Consider the following 19,194-nt stretch of genomic DNA (forward strand, 5'->3'; position numbering starts at 1 on the left):
TTCTGCCTACTTTAGAAATGGGCCCCCTAAACTTTTGGGTTCCTGTACAGCTGCACAGGCTGCACCAATGATACTTTCACCCCTGGTCCCTCATATCTCCCCTGTAAAAGACATTGCCTAAAGTCCCCCATAATACACATAAGACTAACAATGACCGAACCTGCCAATATCTACAGATTCCAACAACAGTGTAATGTATATGGGGACCCCTGACAGATGATTGTCGGGGAAGATTAAGAGACAGCATGTCTGATTTCGGACTGCCAATCCTTCTGCCACCAGGGATATTTGGCAGCAGATCTCTCTTAAGGTACCGTCACACTAAGCAAAGCTCCAGCGATCCCACCAGCAACCTGACCTGGCAGGGATCGCTGGAACATCGCTACACGGGTTGCTGGTGAGCTGTCAAACAGGCAGATCTCACCAGCAACCAGTGACCAGCCCCCAGCCAGCAGCGACACGTGGAAGCGATTCTGCGCTTGGTAACTAAGGTAAATATCGGGTAACCAACCCGATATTTACCTTGGTTACCAGCGCACACCGCTTAGCGCTGGCTCCCTGCACTCCTAGCCAGAGTACACATCGGGTTAATTACCCGATGTATAATCTGGCTACGTGTGCAGGGAGCAGGGAGCCGGCACTGACAGCGTGAGAGCGGCGGCCGCTAGTAACTAAGGTAAATATCGGGTAACCAAGGAAAGGGCATCTTGGTTACCCGATATTTACCTTTGTTACCAGCGTCCGCAGAAGCTGGCTCCCTGCTCACTGCACATTCAGTTGTTGCTCACACACAGCGATGTGTGCTTCACAGTGGGAGAGCAACAACTAAAAAATGGTCCAGGACATTCAGCAACAACCAGCGACCTCACAGCAGGGGCCAGGTTGTTGCTGGATGTCACACACAGCAACATCGCTAGCAACATCGCTGTTGCGTCACAAAAGTCATGCCTGAGCAGCGATGTTGCTAGCGATGTTGCTTAGTGAGACATGGCCTTTAGAGAACACCCAAGTGATTAGCAATGCAAGTGCTCCTAATTCGTGGCAAGCCAAACGACAGATATCTAAAGCGTTTGGAGGCTTAATAGATTGCCTATCAATATACTATTGCTGGATTTTTTTTCCAAAACGTTTTTTATTGATTTTTCAAATTTGTAAAAACATGACAAGTATCATTGCAAAAGAAGAACATTCGTCTGACAAAATGTGACATAGAGGTGGGTGATACCCCAATTTGGAGTTCCATGTTGCTGTTCGATTTAAGATAGTATACAGTAACATTAAACCAAAACAGAGGTAATGAAATATAATATAACATATGCAATACAATTCGTTAAATCTCTGTGTCGTCCCTGAATGATTTCAATTTTGCTAGCGTGTCTTGGTATTCCCAACCGTCTCGTCTCCCCCTCCCGCCAGAGCCCCCTCCTAGGTGATTCTCAGTTTACCCAGGCTGTCCTGGATATCGCTCAGGATATACCACTCCGAGTGAACAAAAGGTGCCATCAGGTTAATTATTTCTCCCTGTGTGAATTGGCTTTCAATAAAATGTCTCCATCTCACAAAAAACTTGGCTGTCAACCCATCTTTATCCCTCTCCGCTTCTAGTTTTTCCCACTTCAGAAGGTTGTGTAGTTCGCCCACAACCTCCTTTATGGATGGGCCCTCCCTTTGAATCCAGTGTTTTAAGATGCAACGCTTAGCTATCATGGCTATGTCATGCGTTATTGCGTATTTCCTCTTTTCCTGCGCGCTCGGTCCTCCTCCTACTCCTCCCTCAAAGGAGTGGAAAATCCACACCATTAAGTCTAGTTTGCTGAAAATTCCCCATGTTGACTGGGCAAATAGTCTGACTTGGTTCCAGAACCTAGCGATTGTCTCACATTCCCATAGCCCATGCAGCATATCCGTTTTTTCTTTTTGACACTTAGGACACCACCTATCCCTACCTGGTATGTTGAAACCTATAATGGCCCTATGTAGAATTCTGAATTGAGTGTCTCTCCATCTCTCATTGGTAATATGTTTCCGCACTTGTACCCATCCTCTCAGTATATCATCCACCACTTCTTCCCTTCCCAATTGTTTCCCCCACGCTTTTAAAGTCCGACTATCCTCCCGTGAGATAAGCACCCCCCTTAGCGATCGATAAATTTTAGAGACATTTATACTTGTTACATCACATTCCAGTAACTCATCAATCGAACTTCTGTTCAGCTCTCTTCCAACCACACCCAGGTCTCCTATTATTCCATGTTTCAATTGTTCATACTGGATGACATGTGAGCTATTAAGGTTGTACTTATCCAACACTTCCCGACCTGTCATCCACCTCCTGTCCTCCACATTCATAACATCTATCATTCTCCTGACTCCCCTCTCTTTCCATCTAGTAAATAGCTTGTTTTCTCGTCCCAGGGGAAAATTTGGGAATGCCCAGGGGTTCAAGTACTTGGACACTTTCCATGAGAGCCCCAGTTTTTTCCTTACCGACTTCCATGTTAGCATGGTGTCTCGGAATATAATTGAGTTCCTTATGTGCCCTTCAACCCTGGATAGTGGGGAGTGCAGAATGGACGTCAGATCCCACGGTGACGCATATTTAGTTTCCATCGCATGATCTGAGTGCCTACTCGTTCCTCTCACCCAATCAATTACATGCCTCATGATACATACAAGATTATACCCTTGGACATCTGGAAAGTTTAGACCTCCCTCCTCTGCTGACTTCATCAGCGTACGCAGCTTTATTCTGGGTTTCCTTCCCCTCCACAGAAATTCTGTATACGCGGAGTTGAGCTTATTCACATCCTTTAGTTTTAGCAATAGCGGGATTGTCTGGAAGGGATACAGCAGCCTAGGAAAGCTCATCATTTTTATCAGGTGACATCTTGCCAGTAATGGAAGTGGCAGACCTTTCCATCCCTTTAATTGAACTATAATTTTCCTGATTAGCGGTCCATAATTCAAGTTATAGATTGTTTCCACCGATCTTCCTATATGCACTCCCAGGTATTTAATTGAAGATTGTGCTATAGGAATTCCACATAGACAGCCATCCCTTATTTGTCCCCCCATTGTCCCATGATGCCCCTTTAGGAACATGATCTCGCATTTTTTTTTGTTCAGTTTGAAACCGGAGAATGAGCCAAATTTTTCAATCAAGGCAAGAGTCTGTGGCAAATCCGCACCGGGGTCCCCCATATAAAGTATGATGTCATCAGCAAAAAGCGCTGTCTTTACTTCTGAACCCCTTATCTTGATTCCTTTAAAGCTATTTTGTCCCTGTAGTATTCTTGACAACGGCTCGATTGCCAGGTTGAATAAAAGAGGAGATAATGGGCAGCCCTGTCTTGTTCCCTTCATCAAAGGGAACACGTCTGATAGAAAGCCCGGAGTGTGTACCCTAGCTCCCGAGTTGGCATAAAGGTTTCTAATGTAAAGTCTCATCTTGCCTACAATCCCTATGGCCTCCATTACCCTGTCTAACCACCTCCAATTTACATTATCAAACGCTTTTTCTGCGTCAAGTGTAACTAGGGCAGGTCTAGCCCCTCCCTCAGTGAGACCCAGTCTAACCGCGTCTACCACTAGAATTGTCTTTCGGATATTGGTAACGGCATTTCTCCCCTTAATAAACCCCACCTGGTGATTCGTAATGATCCTAGGTAAGATCTCGGCCAGTCTATTAGCCATGATCTTGGACATAATTTTTAAATCCTGATTTATGAGCGATATAGGTCTATAACTAGAGGGATCATCCAGGTCCTTGGTTCCCTTGGGGAGTAATTTAATATATGCTATGTTGGAATTTTTGGGTATTTCCGCCCCTCCCAGGAAAGCATTAAAGACTGAGGTTAGATCCGGCGAGATCAGATCCTTCAGAGCCTTATAGAATTCACTATTGAAACCGTCAGGTCCCGGTGCCTTGTTGGTGTTAAGCTCCCCAATTGTTCTCGTCACCTCCTCTACTGTGATATCTGCGTTTAAGGCACTCAAATCTTCCTCCGTCAAGCTAGGCATTTGGGCTTGTCTTAGCCACTCTGCCTCATCAGTCATGTCGTTATTCCCTGACCCATATAGTTTTCTATAGTAATCTCCCAACAGTTTATTAATGTCCTTAGGATCCGTAGTCACCTCTCCCCCCTTTGTTTTCAGTTTAGAGATCACTGTCATCTTTCTGCTGCCCCTTGCCAGATTGGCCAACATCCTTCCCGCCTTGTTGCCAAACCTATGTAAGTCAACCTCCTTGTGCGACCAGAATAGTTGTTCCTTTTTTTTGGCCCATTCGTCAAATCCCTCTTTTGCCTCCAGCCATCTGCCTTTTGTCATGGGAGATCTATTTGTCACATAATTTGTATATGCTACCCGTACTGCTTCACTATGGAAATTATAATTCTCATTGGTTTTCCGTTTGATCATGGCTGCGTACCCCACCAGACGGCCCCTTAGGACCGCTTTTGCCGTTTCCCAAAATATCACTGGGGACTCTCTATGTTCCCTATTGTCCTCTGCGAATTCTCCCCACCACTCCTGTAGCACCTTATGGAAATTATCTTGCCTGAGAAGGAACGATGGGAATCTCCATATGATATCTGTACCTCTCCTGAATTTCTCTCTAATGCCCAATCTCACCGGACTATGATCAGAGATCACCATATTCTCTATCACACAATCTTGCGTTCCACTCAGTAAATCCTGCGAGATCCAGAACTGATCAATACGTGACCAGCTATCATGAGGATGAGAGAAGTGTGTATACTCTCTGTCATGTGGGTGAGTTAGTCTCCAGATGTCTTTCAGTCCTACGTCTTCTAATGTTACATCCCTATTGTCTAAACTCCTGCCCACATTAGCTGTCCCCTCCTCGCCCCTCCTCCTATCTTCAGCTGAGTCTGGGACGGTGTTAAAATCGCCTCCCACTATAATGTTAGCCTCCCCATCTGCTAATATGGTGGCCTTTATGTCATCATGAAATGTGATTTGTTGTGAATTTGGGCCATAGACATTATAAATACTGAGTTTACCCGCTGGACTAACGATTGTTAAGTGCTGCCACCTTCCATGGTCGTCTGCCTCATGTGCCACTACCTCATGACTGAATTGTTTATTTATTAGAATCATAGTGCCCGCTTTTCTACCTTGTGCCGCTGCCCCGTAAACGGTGCCCACCCAATGTTTCTTCATGCGGAAAAAGTCCTCCCCCCCCCAAGTGGGTTTCCTGTAATAAGGCAATGTCTGTCTTTAGTCTTTTCAGATGTCTCAATATCATTGCTCGTTTGTTAGGTGATCTCAGCCCTTTAACATTCCACGTAGTTATCTGTATCATGTTTACCTGTGTATTCTGCTTTTACTACTCCCTCCCCTATGGGCCCCTGCATCAAGGAAGACGAGATGTTCGACACTAGAATCACAGTTGGTACCACAAAATCGACACTCCCTTTCCCCACCTTGCAAATATAACAAATACAACAAAAAGCATGTAACTGTAAAACATATTTTCCCTTCCGAGAAATCCACGGCGCTTCCCGCCACGTTGGTGAGCTCCCTTATTCCTAGCCAAAATATGTAGCTCCCTAATCACCCCCCAAAAAATATATGTTCTATCCCCGGACTAACTTGAATAAGCCTTTGAAAATTATGCAAAAATTAGCACAGTATGTCAAAACCTCAGCAAGATTCTCCAGTCCTACTTATCTCTGACTCCAGGTAGCCATCAGTCCGCCCAGAACAGGCCCACTTCATTTGAATTTGGATGATGTTCCTGGACAAAGGAGAAAAAGAAAAAAAAAGACCAAGGGGAGAGAAGATGGAGAAAGAAAGAAGAAGAACAAAAAAAAAAAAAAGAGGGGGAGGGAAGAGGACCCAGACTTTGGGATGTTTTCCTCTCTTTTCTCCCTTCCCCCTCCTCCTCTCACCTCCCCAACCCTCTCTCCGTAATGCATCCTCCTCAACGCCTCTCCCTGTTTGGGAAGAGAAAAAAAAAAAAAACAGGCAAAAAAAGGAAAAACAATGAGCGAGTTCCAGTTCAGGTATCATGGTTTCTCTCCAAGGGTTGGTTCCTGTGTTCCAGGCGAGAATTATGCTGTTGACCCGGGCTTGGCCTCCTTTCCTCCCTGGTCTCGACTTGCTTTTGTCCCCCAAGACGTCCCACATCTCTTCCTGAGCTTGTGGGGGATCCTCTTCTATTATTCCCTTCTCCACTAGCTCCTTTTTTTTGCCTTTCTGACCTAGTCTTGTTGAGCTCTGCCATGAGAATGTTTTCTGCTTCTTTGTAGTCCTTGTAGTATACAAACGAGCCATTGGGGTTTCTAACTTTCAGTGTAGCAGGGTATAATAGCTGGCACTTTACTTTTTTGTTGTACAGAAATGAGCAAATTTTGGTAAATTCTTTTCTCCTTCTGGATACTTCCGCTGAATAATCCCCAAAAATTAGCAGTCTGTTGCCTTGATATTGTAGTGGACGCTTTCGTTCTCTAAAGGCCCTCAATATTTCCTCCTTATGCTTATAATCAAGGTATTTGACAATCACCTGCCTGGCTCTTATCGGGGTATTCTTGTTTGAGTTTTGGCCCTCTCCCTTATTCGCCTCCTGGTGTCTCAGTGGACCCACTCTGTGGGCTCTTTCAACTCTGAATTTCGCCTTTATGCCCAGGGCCTGCGGTAGCTCCAACTCGCATATATTATCCAACTGTCCAATCGACACAGACTCTGGCAACCCGACTATACGTAGGTTGTTTCGTCTCGATCTGTTTTCCAAATCGTCCGCTTTATCCTTCAAGTATTCATTAGATTTTGCTAGAGCTGCTATTTGCGCTTGCATAGCCAGTATTGTCTCCTCGGAGTCAGATATTCTCTGCTCTGATTCTGCCAGTCTAGAGGCATGGGCATTTATCTGTTTTTGCATATTAGCTAATGATGTTTGTATGGCTGCCTCAATAGCCACTTTAACCTCTTTTGACAAGTGTGATGTCACTTCTTCAGCCAGTTTTTTATAGTCCACATTAAGCTTTTGTGTGTACTTGTCTTGGCCTGCAGGTGGTGCTGTTTTCTTAGTTCTCTTTGTCTGGACTGGGCCACCACCTCCATCCCCCAATAGCTTGCAGGCTTGTGATGTTGGTGTAGTAAGCTGCTTTTTGTTTCCTTTGGAAGGGGTACTATGAATTCTTGCATTTGACTTCCTGTGAGTCTGAGTGGGATTAATCTCCCTGTGCTGTTTGTCAGTTTCATCCTCCAACACTGCTGTGTCTCTGAGCTGCCCTGCTTTGCCTGCATCTTCTCTCCCCTCTGCCTCCATATCTCCTTCATCCTCCCATTGCGATCCACCATCATCAGTCCCCTGCATCCACCTCTCTCCTGCTGTGTCCTCCTCCTCGCTCATATCTTCCTTATCTCCTGTCTCCTCGCTCATATCTCCCTTATCTCTCCCCTTCCAGCTCTGTGTTTGCTTTTCTGAGTCTTGCACCATGCGTTCAGGCTCCTCCCCCATCAGGCTCGGCGCCATTATCTTATCTTCTCCCCTGTCCATATCAAAGCTTCTCCAGGCTGACTCACCGCTCCCAGAGCTTCTCAGGAGGTACCGTTCCATAGCTGTCTGCTTTAGGTAACCTCCTGTGCTGCTCTCTGTTTGGTGGCTCGTCCGGGGGGGTCTGTTTTTAGTCGGTTTCTGTGAGGGGTGGCAGGAGCTTCTCCTCTAAGCTTCCACCTCAGCCAGGACAGGAACCGGAAGTCCCATTGCTGGATTTTTAAACCTTTGAATACTACGTTCTCTAGAGTATTCCACAAGCAATGAATGATTGATAGATCAATTCCCATAGTGGGTCAAAAAAAATGAAATTCGTCTCTCATTAATATCTTTGTTTCAAATAAAAAAAAAGAACAAGGGTAGCTAACTATATTCTAATGAAAAAGAAAAAGAAAAAAAGAGGAGGCTTAGGCTTACCTAATATTTACAGTTATTTCTATACTAATTTAATTAGACAAAGTCAAATTTGGCTTAACCCCTTCAGCCCCCGGGCACTTTCCGTTTTTGCGTTTTTGTTTTTTGCTCCCCTTCTTCCGAGAGGCGTAACTTTTTTATTTTTCCATCAATCTTGCCATATGAGGGCTTGTTTTTTGCGGGACGAGTTGTACTTTTAAATGAAACCATAAGTTTTACCATATAGTGTACTGGAAAACGGCAAAAAAATTCCAAGTGCGGAAAAATTGCAAAAAAGTGGGATTGTACAATAGTTTTTGGGATATTTTATTCACCATGTTCACTATATGGTAAAACTGATGTGTGGGTATGATGCCTCAGGTCGGTGCGAGTTTGTAGACACCAAACATGTATAGGTTTACTTGTATCTAAGGGGTTAAAAAAAATTCACAAGCTTGTCCAAAAAACATGGCGCACGTTTTGCGCCATTTTCCAAAACCCGTAGCGTTCTCATTTTTCAGGATCTGAGGCTCAGTGATGGCTTATTTTTTGCGTCTCGACCTGATGTTCTTAACGGTACCATTTTTGCGCAGATGCTACGTTTTGATCGCCTGTTATTGCATTTTGCGCAAAATTTGCGGCAACCAAAAAACGTAATTTTGGCGTTTGGAATTTTTTTGCCGCTACGCCGTTTACTGATCAGATTCATTGATTTTATATTTTGATAGATCGGGCATTTCTGAACGCGGCGATACCAAATATGTGTGTATTTTTTATTTTTTTAACCCTTTAATTTTCAATGGGGTGAAAGGGGGGTGATTTGAACTTTTAGGTTTTTTTATTTTTTTTTAATTTTTTTAAACTTTTTTTTTACTTTTTTTTTTATTTTACTAGTCCCCCTAGGGGGCTATTGCGATCAGCAATCCGATCGCTTTGCACTATCTGCAGATCTCAGCTACAGAGCTGAGAACTGCAGATTTGCTGCTTCACTTTCAATGCCGGCTGTATTCCGGCATTGAGAGGAAGTGACTCATGTTAGCTACAGGCGTCATCACATGACCCTGTGCTACCATGGCAACCGCCGAAAGTCACGTGATCATGTCACGTGACTTCCGGTGGGGGCGGGGTAAGTCACTGTCATGGCGGCGCCCATATACATATCGCTGCCAAGACTTTGGCAGCGAAATGTAAGGGGTTAATGGCCGCGGGTGGAAGCGATTCCACCCGCGGCTAGCAGGCACACATATCAGCTGTTGATAACAGCTGATATGTGCGCGTCTCGCCGCCGCCTGCCGGCGGCAGGGGGCGGGGCTTACCGGCACACGATCCATGACGTATCTAGTACGTCATGGGTCGTTAAGGGGTTAAAGATAATCTTACTACTACATGGAAGGAGACTGAAACTGACTTACATAATAATATTCCTTTATATTCATTAATCATTCATAATCTAATGAATCCTCATCAACTTCTTCCTGAATCTCCCATTTTATGTGCAACTATCTTAACATGGAGAAAATTAGCGGCTTTAAATCAAAAAAGTAATAAATATGAGCAAATAAAGAATATCCCCCTTACCTTTTTCAATTGGCTCCCAGAAGTCAAAACTCCAGAATTATGGAGGAAGAGAAATCTTAAAAAAATTTTGGATCTACATGATGGGACTAATTTTATTTCTTTTCAAACTCTAAAAAAAAACATGATTTACCAGATATTGATTTCTACAGCTAGTTATCCATCAGCAAAATTATCTCTGCTTTACTAAAAGACAACCAGTTATTAATTGAACAATCTTGTAATCTTATCTGTAATGCCAATAATAATATTGTGCCACCCCGTGCTCAGCGGCAGCCGAGCCGCTCGGATCCAGACCTTCAGTGGGTGGCTCGAAGGTCTCCGGACCCGGGGGTCCACGGTCACTCCGATTTAAAAGGGGTTGGCGGTTTGGGGGAACGTAGGTGTACGGCCGGAGCCGTGTTTGAGTTTGTGATGCCACCCACGGGTTGTGGTGAAGGTGGACACCACCGCTGCAGTTACGGGGCACCCGAGGGAGATGTTGCGCAGCAAGTTGTTAACCCCTCCGTGGGTAGGGGTGGTGGCCCCGGGACCCGTTGGGGAGAGTTGGGCGGTGCAGGGAGATGGGCAGCCAGAGGGCACTGATGTACTCACGATTAGTAACACACACAAGTCTCTGGTAAGCCAAGGTGATGGTGGTCGGTGTCCGCAGCCGGCTGCAGCCTGGTCCCCCACCCGGTTGATGGTCTATGCCTTTCTCCTGCACAGTTTGTTTGATGGTGGACTACCTGCGCCTGCAACGTCAGGGGTCCGCTCCCCAGCTTGTGGTCTCCTAAGGAGCCCTTTGCTCGCAGACGCTGGCCCGTGGGATCTCTCTGCCATGGCGGTGGCTTTCTAGCCCCCTCGCTGGGCTGTTGTCTTCAGTTGGGACTTTGGGTGGGACAGAACCTATAGTCCTGGCCGCAATCAGTTAATTAGCTAGCCCCCAGTAGCTTCTGGACCTAGCTTCAGGGTCTGAGTACCCCCCTTTGTGCTCCGGTTTCCGAGTCGGTTCCCCGGGTCGGTACCAGCAGGCCACTACCCTGTCCCGTTCCACCACGGTTCCACCGAGCCGTCTTCCCGGCTCCTGCAGGCAGAGGCCTCCATCTGCCTCCTAGCCAAAGGTGCCCGGGCTCCTACCCTGGCACCTGTCAGTTAGTTGCAGACCTGATACACAGGCCTGCCTCCACTTTACTTCACCTCCACTCACAGACTTCTCAGACTAAACTCAACTAACTGTGTTTTCCTGCCTCAGGCTCTCTGAACTCCTCAGTGGGCGTGCCAACCGCCTGGCTCCGCCCCCTGGTGTGTCCATCAAGCACTACTAAGGGAGGTGACTAGGGTTTAAATGTTTGTCTGCTGTCACCTTGTTAGGGGACTGGTGTAGTGCGGGGCCCTATCTGTGACTACCTGGCCCGGCCAGGGCGTCACAATATTATTTGGCAAACTAGATGTATATATGAAATATTCAACAGAGACATTCTCTTTGAAAAAAGGCCATTTATGATAAAATGGGAAAAAGAGTTAAAAAACACCTTTTCCTTAGAAAAGTGGAATAGATGTATTAGAGATACCTACTCCTCTAATATATGTTTAGCACTTCATGAAGCTTATTATAAATTGCTTTCTAGGTGGTACTTTACTCCTCATAAGCTATCGCTCTTTTCAAGTAATAATTCCCATTTATGCTGGAGAGGATGTAATTTAAAGGGAGATATTCTTCACATATTTTGGTCTTGTCCCAAATTGAGATGTCTTTGGAGGGAGGTTAACCTTTTAATAAATCAAATTCTTGGAAATAGTATCACTATTACACCTCAAATGGCTCTTCTTTCATTAGATTTAGATAACACTACCAAAGACAAATACCTAGTTATTCACATTTTTTTAATTGTCAAAATTCATATAGCTGCTAAATGGAAAAAGACAGATATACCATCTATTAAAGAAATTAAAGAAACGATAATGCTTCATAATAATTATGAGAGAAGTTTCGCCAGTTTTAATAATCGATATCCAAAATACAAAAAAGTTTGGGAAAGATGGAATAACCTAATGATAAATAACTCTATTTAAACCTGTTTTTTTTTTTTGTTTTTTTTTGTTTTTTTTCCCTCTCCCAGTTATATATTTAATAATTTACGTTTCTAAAATATCCTTGCGGTTATGATTGATCGATATGTTGTAATTTGGTGTTTTCCACTCCAATGAGTAAAGATGACAGATTAAAAGTTAATGTATTTTATTGTTGTAGTAGTTTAGTATGTAGTGGTTAAATTTAAAAGTAATATTCTACAACCTAGAATATTGACATGTGTGTTGTTTACTAAAATCAGCAATGTATATTTTCATAACATGTCTGGTTATATTCATATTACTTTGTGTTAATTAATAAAAACATTTAAAAGAAAAAAAATGAAATTCAAAAATGCTCCCTAAAATAGCCATCCTGCCTCTCCTTTATATAGAAAAAAAGACAAAAACTTTCCAACCCTGAAATGTAATGGATACTGAATAATATACTAATGCTGATAATGAAATACAGCTATCCGTTAAACTGTCAGTAGATGATAGTACTATCAGTAAACACCTTCCATATTACACTCAGTTTACCACATGCCGAGAAATGAGTGTAGTAACAGCCTTATGTAAGCATATACTGTATATCTCTATGTTCTTCGCTGAATACAAATGATCCTTTTGTCATTACTATGCACGTAGCTTATCATTTCTAATGGTCAAAGATTTTCTATTTCTGTGAATAACAATGATATAATTATTAGAATTCGTCACTGTGAGATTCATTTACATTCGATCCCTGTGAGAATGGAATATAAACTAGTAATGTACCTGAAATAACTGGAGGCAATGGTCCATTATAAAACCATTAATGTAACAGTAGTTCACATGTATTAGTAGCACAAATGTCAGGTGTAACCCAAATAACCACCTTCTGTTCAGTCTCATTGCATTTCAGTAAAATTGTAATGTTTTTTTAATCTTTCAGACATTCGTTACAGAGTATATTATTAAGCTTTAAATATTTTTTGTGTCATTAACCTTTTTACTGATTTACATCACAAGGTTGAGTACAAAAACAAAACGCTAAATAATTGATGACATGGGATGACTAGTCATGAATGCACCAAATGTTCTCAGCTTCTCAGAACTGGAGACAGATGGATAAAGTGGATTGCGTTTTAGTAGGATAAGCAACAGGAGCAAGGAATATATAGTCAGTGGCGTTACGATCATGGTCATAGAGGTCGAGATGGTGATCGGGCCTGGAGGCCATAGTCGAGGGATAGTTTGTATTAACATATACAAAGAGTGTGATTATGGTAAATAAATGTACATGACTAAATTTCTGTTCATACAATTCCCTCATACATATGAGGATACATAACAGTAAATATGGATAATATGACAATGCAACATAGACCCCTTCATATACCTTATACAAATTGAAGCCTTTTGGGATGAGCAGTATTCATACATACTTCATCATAAGACATATCTGGAAGATGTCAGGCATCTTTTATGAGGCTTAAGGGCGGTGTAGCACATAAAGAATCTTCTCACACACTGGAAAGAGAGAGGGGAGCCAGCACGATCTGAAATTGGCATGCATAATATAAAAAGTGAAAATTCACAGATTTATTCCAACTGTACTACAATAAAAAAAATGAGATTTTTAGCAAATAATTGATCAATTTTTTGAGCCACCCCTGCCAACGTCACGGCAAATCTCAATAGGGGGGTCCTACTCTACATTCTGTATTTCATGTGCCATGCGGCCTCCTAGATAAAGTTAAAAGCAGAACCATAATGGAGCACACATACCTGTAACCTGTATATATAACCGCTTCTATGTTGCAAAAGAGGCAATTGTGGATAGAGGCCAGCCCAGGTCCCAGCATGTGGAGCAAGCCCTACACATACCAGGACTATATCAGAACTGATCCTCCCAGTGTCAAACAGCAACCATTGATAAAGGCGGACCAGATCCAAGAATGGTGCTTAATTAGCATTGCCTGTGGAAAGGGGTGAGGCAACTGAGTCTGAACAGCTACCAACAGGAGGAATATATTGCAAACCAAAATCAGGCGTGCATGGTATGGTGTTGGTCAGACACCAGATTTGTAGCATAACTACGGTCAAAACAGAGAAAAAAAGGGAACCAGCACGATCTGAAATTGGCATGCATCATATAAAAAGTGAAAATTCACAAATTTATTCCAACTGTACTATAATAAAAAAAATGAGATTTTTAGCAAATAATTGATCAATTTTTTGAGCCACCCCTGCCAACGTCACGGCAAATCTCAATAGGGGGGTCCTACTCTACATTCTGTATTTCATGTGCCATGCGGCCTCCTAGATAAAGTTAAAAGCAGAACCATAATGGAGCACACATACCTGTAACCTGTATATAACCGCTTCTATGTTGCAAAAAAGGCACTTGTGGATAGAGACCAGCCCAGGTCCCAGCATGTGGAGCAAGCTCTGCACCATACCAGGACTATATCACAACTGATCCTCCCAGTGCCAAACAGCAACCATTGATAAAGGCGGACCAGATCCAAGATGGTGCTTAATTAGCATTGCCTGTGGAAAGGGGTGAGGCAACTGAGTCTGAACCTCTCTGTTGGTAGCTGTTCAGATTCAGTTACCTCACCCCTTTCCACAGGCAATGCTAATTAAGCACCATCTTGGATCTGGTCCGCCTTTATCAATGGTTGCTGTTTGGCACTGGGAGGATCAGTTGTGATATAGTCCTGGTATGGTGCAGAGCTTGCTCCACATGCTGGGACCTGGGCTGGTCTCTATCCACAAGTGCCTTTTTTGCAACATGGAAGCGGCTATATACAGGTTGCAGGTATGTGTGCTCCATTATGGTTCTGCTTTTAACTTTATCTAGGAGGCCGCATGGCACATGAAATACAGAATGTAGAGTAGGACCCCCCTATTGAGATTTGCCGTGACGTTGGCAGGGGTGGCTCAAAAAATTGATCAATTATTTGCTAAAAATCTCATTTTTTTTTATTATAGTACAGTTGGAATAAATTTGTGAATTTTCACTTTTTATATGATGCATGCCAATTTCAGATCGTGCTGGTTCCCTTTTTTTCTCTGTTTTGACCGTAGTTATGCTACAAATCTGGTGTCTGACCAACACCATACCATGCACGCCTGATTTTGGTTTGCAATATATTCCTCCTGTTGGTAGCTGTTCAGGCTCAGTTGCCTCACCCCTTTCCACAGGCAATGCTAATTAAGCACCATTCTTGGATCTGGTCCGCCTTTATCAATGGTTGCTGTTTGACACTGGGAGGATCAGTTCTGATATAGTCCTGGTATGTGTAGGGCTTGCTCCACATGCTGGGACCTGGGCTGGTCTCTATCCACAAGTGCCTTTTTTGCAACATGGAAGCGGCTATATACAGGTTGCAGGTATGTGTGCTCCATTATGGTTCTGCTTTTAACTTTATCTAGGAGGCCGCATGGCACATGAAATACAGAATGTAGAGTAGGACCCCCCTATTGAGATTTGCCGTGACGTTGGCAGGGGTGGCTCAAAAAATTGATCAATTATTTGCTAAAAATCTCATTTTTTTTATTATAGTACAGTTGGAATAAATTTGTGAATTTTCACTTTTTATATGATGCATGCCAATTTCAGATCGTGCTGGTTCCCTTTTTTTCTCTGTTTTGACCGTAGTTATGCTACAAATCTGGTGTCTGACCAACACCATACCATGCACGCCTGATTTTGGTTTGCAATATATTCCTCCTGTTGGTAGCTGTTCAGACTCAGTTGCCTCACCCCTTTCCACAGGCAATGCTAATTAAGCACCATTCTTGGATCTGGTCCGCCTTTATCAATGGTTGCTGTTTGACACTGGGAGGATCAGTTCTGATATAGTCCTGGTATGTGTAGGGCTTGCTCCACATGCTGGGACCTGGGCTGGTCTCTATCCACAAGTGCCTTTTTTGCAACATGGAAGCGGCTATATACAGGTTGCAGGTATGTGTGCTCCATTATGGTTCTGCTTTTAACTTTATCTAGGAGGCCGCATGGCACATGAAATACAGAATGTAGAGTAGGACCCCCCTATTGAGATTTGCCGTGACGTTGGCAGGGGTGGCTCAAAAAATTGATCAATTATTTGCTAAAAATCTCATTTTTTTTATTATAGTACAGTTGGAATAAATTTGTGAATTTTCACTTTTTATATGATGCATGCCAATTTCAGATCGTGCTGGTTCCCTTTTTTTCTCTTTTTTTCTCTTTTTTTTCACACACTGGAAAGCCTATTTCTAATTGTTTGACATTTTAAATTTAATTCTTTGATCATTGTATGTAAATATTGATGCCACTTAACTGTGTCAACATTTACATGTATAATCAATACAGTGACCTGGCCGAGCCCTATTATCAGGAGCAGCGATGATACATGAGCCTGCAGTAAGCGCAATGTTCTCATCTTTGATAACAGGTCACATCTTTACATTAGAAAGATATTGCAACAAGAGTATTTACACAGACATGACTGTCATTATGTAAACTATCATTGTTGTATGGCAAAACAAAGAAAAATATTGACCTGACTACCTCCTGGTGGTTTCCAGTAATAGGCACCTACACAGAATTAATGTTCAGTGTCATATTACAGCCAGTGGACAATGAGTTAATACATCAAAATCAGAGGCATAGCTAGGGGTTCAGCTCAGGGTTGGGGGAAATATCTGAGTGGGCCCCTAAGTAGATAACTCTGATTACGACTACTGTGGCGCAACCTAATCGTGGGTTTATGAGAACCTCAGGAAATAACTGTGCTGTTACTGAAAATATATCTCTACACAAACCCCAACACTGATATTACTGTATACTGTAAAATGGCCCCCACACTGTGATGGTCCCACGGAACCTTGCATACTGTATAGTTGCCCCCGCGTTGCCCCCGCATTCCCCCAAACACTATTTCCCACACTGTGTATGATGGCCCGGAAAGTAGGCCCTAAACTGTATAATCGCCTTCGAATTAGCTCCCACACTGTACAATGGTCCCGGAATTAGCTCCTACGCGGTATTATGACCCAAGCATCAGATCTCATGCTGTGTAATGGCACCAGAATTAGCTCCCATGCTGTATATTGGCCCCTGCGTTAGCTCTTATGCTGTATGATGATGGCCCTGCATTAGCTCCCACACTGTATGATAATGGCCACTGCATTAGCTCCCACACTGTTTAATGGTCCCTGTGATGCACCCCCGGGATCTGGGGGGTTACGCGTCACCGGGCCAGTGTATGGGTGGGATGTCACAGCGGCCAGTCCCGGTTCCGTGACCCCGACAGTGTCAATAAAGAAGGATGAAGGGAATATTTACAGGGGAGAAGAGTTTGTGTTCGTGACGCCACCTGTGGTTTGCAGCTAATATAGGAGCCGCCACTGCGGGAGATATCCTCTGGGGAAGATGGTAGCTCAGCTCGGTTGGTGCAGCTCTCCACAAGTAGAGCTCAGGTCCCAGGGATGATGGGAGTGGTAGTCTTGGTGATTTAACATTGGGGTGCAGGACTGAGGACGCTGGTAATAACTGGACAACACAGGGGCTGTAGTTTCCTTTACCTTTGCTAGGCAGATGTTATTACAGGCCCGGGAGTCTGGTCCAGAAGATAATGAGAGTCCGGTCAGCCTGGAAGCAATGAGGGGATTCACCTTACTAGGTGGATTGGTGGCCTTCCTTGTTGCGCTACGTGTGTGAGGCTCTGTAGCTTGGAGCTGCACAGTGATCCTCTTCCTAGTTGTTGTTTGTCCTTTCCCTTTTGGCGGGCAGCGCAAAACGGTCATGGGTACCGCTTGTGTAGCTGCGGCACGGGGTCTATCTTGCTGCTTCACCTTTAGATGTTCTTTTGGGCCAGGGGACTTGAAATCTCCTGCACTCCGGGCTTCACTGATGGGGCTTTAGCACCCAACAGTCTAGGACCCCCGGGACCTGCTTACTGCACCTGGTCCTGGAAGAGCTATGTGAGACAGCTCTCTTTCAGCGACTATCTGTACTGCTCGCCTCTGATCTGGTCTCAAGTGTTTCACTTTCTGTTCCTGTGTGTGTGACTGTAACCCCTCCTCCAGGCCAGCATACAGAGGGAAGCTCCCCTCAATATGCTTTCTTGAGCTCCCCCTACTGGTCTGGAGTTAGGAAATGTTGTGTGTTAGTTGACCTAGCATGGGAGACCCCTCCTTGCCTCCAGGCATAGCATCACCCCCTGTGAGGAGGGCAACACTACTGTGGCTCCCAGACACTGGGGTGCCACAGCTGCATTATCTCCAATGCGGTGTAATGGCTTCCATATTAGCTCCCACACTTGATAATGGCCTTCACATTAGCTCCCACGTCCCCCAGCCCCTTCTGTGATATATATCCACCAGTCTCACTGTGCACTGTTCGGCCACATGCCCGAAAGGAGCTGGATAGGAGAAAAGCGGAGGAGGTGAGTAAGGCTGCTGCCAGCTTCCCCGTATTAAAAATATCTCTAATGTGTTTGTGTGTGACTGTAAGATTTGCATATCTATATATGTCAGTATATATGACTTTGTATTTTTCAGTTTTGTGGGTAGAGTCCCTTTGTGGGTAGTGTAACGCCCCTGTAGCTTGGTCGTTACAGGGTATTGAATAATATCCTTCCCGGGCAGGAAGAGGTCCCCCTGGTAAGTTCACACACACAGAAGCAGCCAGCAGGAAGGAGTTAATAATTTTTCAGCACCAAGCTTAGGCTAAGTTCACACATCCGTTTTTTCCAATCAGGGACAATCCAGTTTGTGCCTGATGCAACGGATTCATCTCAGATTGTGTAAAAACTGATGCGACGGATCCGGTAAAAAAACGGATCCGTTTTTTTTTTGTTTTTTTTTTATTTATTTTTTTATGCTGAGAGAGAGAGAGAGAGAGACCCCATCATCACCGCACAAACACCAGCACTACCGCCCCCACCATCACCGCACACGCAGGCACTACCGCTCACATCATCACCGCACACGCAGGCACTACTGCACGCACCATCACCGCACACGCAGGCACTACTGCACGCACCATCACCGCACACGCAGGCACTACCGCATGTATCATCACCACACAGGCAGGCACTACAGCACACATCATCACCGCACACACAGGCACTACCGCACGCACCATCACCGCACACGCCGCTCAAGTCCCCGGATCCAGCCCACCACTCGAGCCACCGAGCAGCAGCCGCAGCAGCGCCGGACCCGAGCGATAGCGAGAGCGCAGCAGCGGCGGCATCCTCCCCGCCTGCGACACAGGCACTACCGCACGCATCATCACCACACACGCAGGCACTACCGGACGCATCATCACCATACACGCAGGCATTACAGCCCCCATCATCACCACACACGCCCTGACACTACCTCAGTGACGTCACTAGAGAAACCAAGGAAAAAATTGTGAAAACATACCCTGCTGTAACTAAATAAAAGCATAGTGCATATAAACATAGGGTACTTAGTAAACACTGTTTTTGATCAAAAAAAGCAGAAAGCTATCCCACCAAACGTCAAGGTGTACCCAGTTGGGATAGTACCTACACTCTCTAATATTAAAACCTTACCATGGGTCTAAAATAGGCCTCAATGTGGCTAAGGGCTGAGAGCAACCGGGTCCCAACAGGACACACACAGTCAGGGGGATTCACAGAATG

Source organism: Anomaloglossus baeobatrachus, chromosome 1, assembly GCF_048569485.1.
Source record: "Anomaloglossus baeobatrachus isolate aAnoBae1 chromosome 1, aAnoBae1.hap1, whole genome shotgun sequence".
Lineage (NCBI taxonomy): Eukaryota > Metazoa > Chordata > Amphibia > Anura > Aromobatidae > Anomaloglossus > Anomaloglossus baeobatrachus.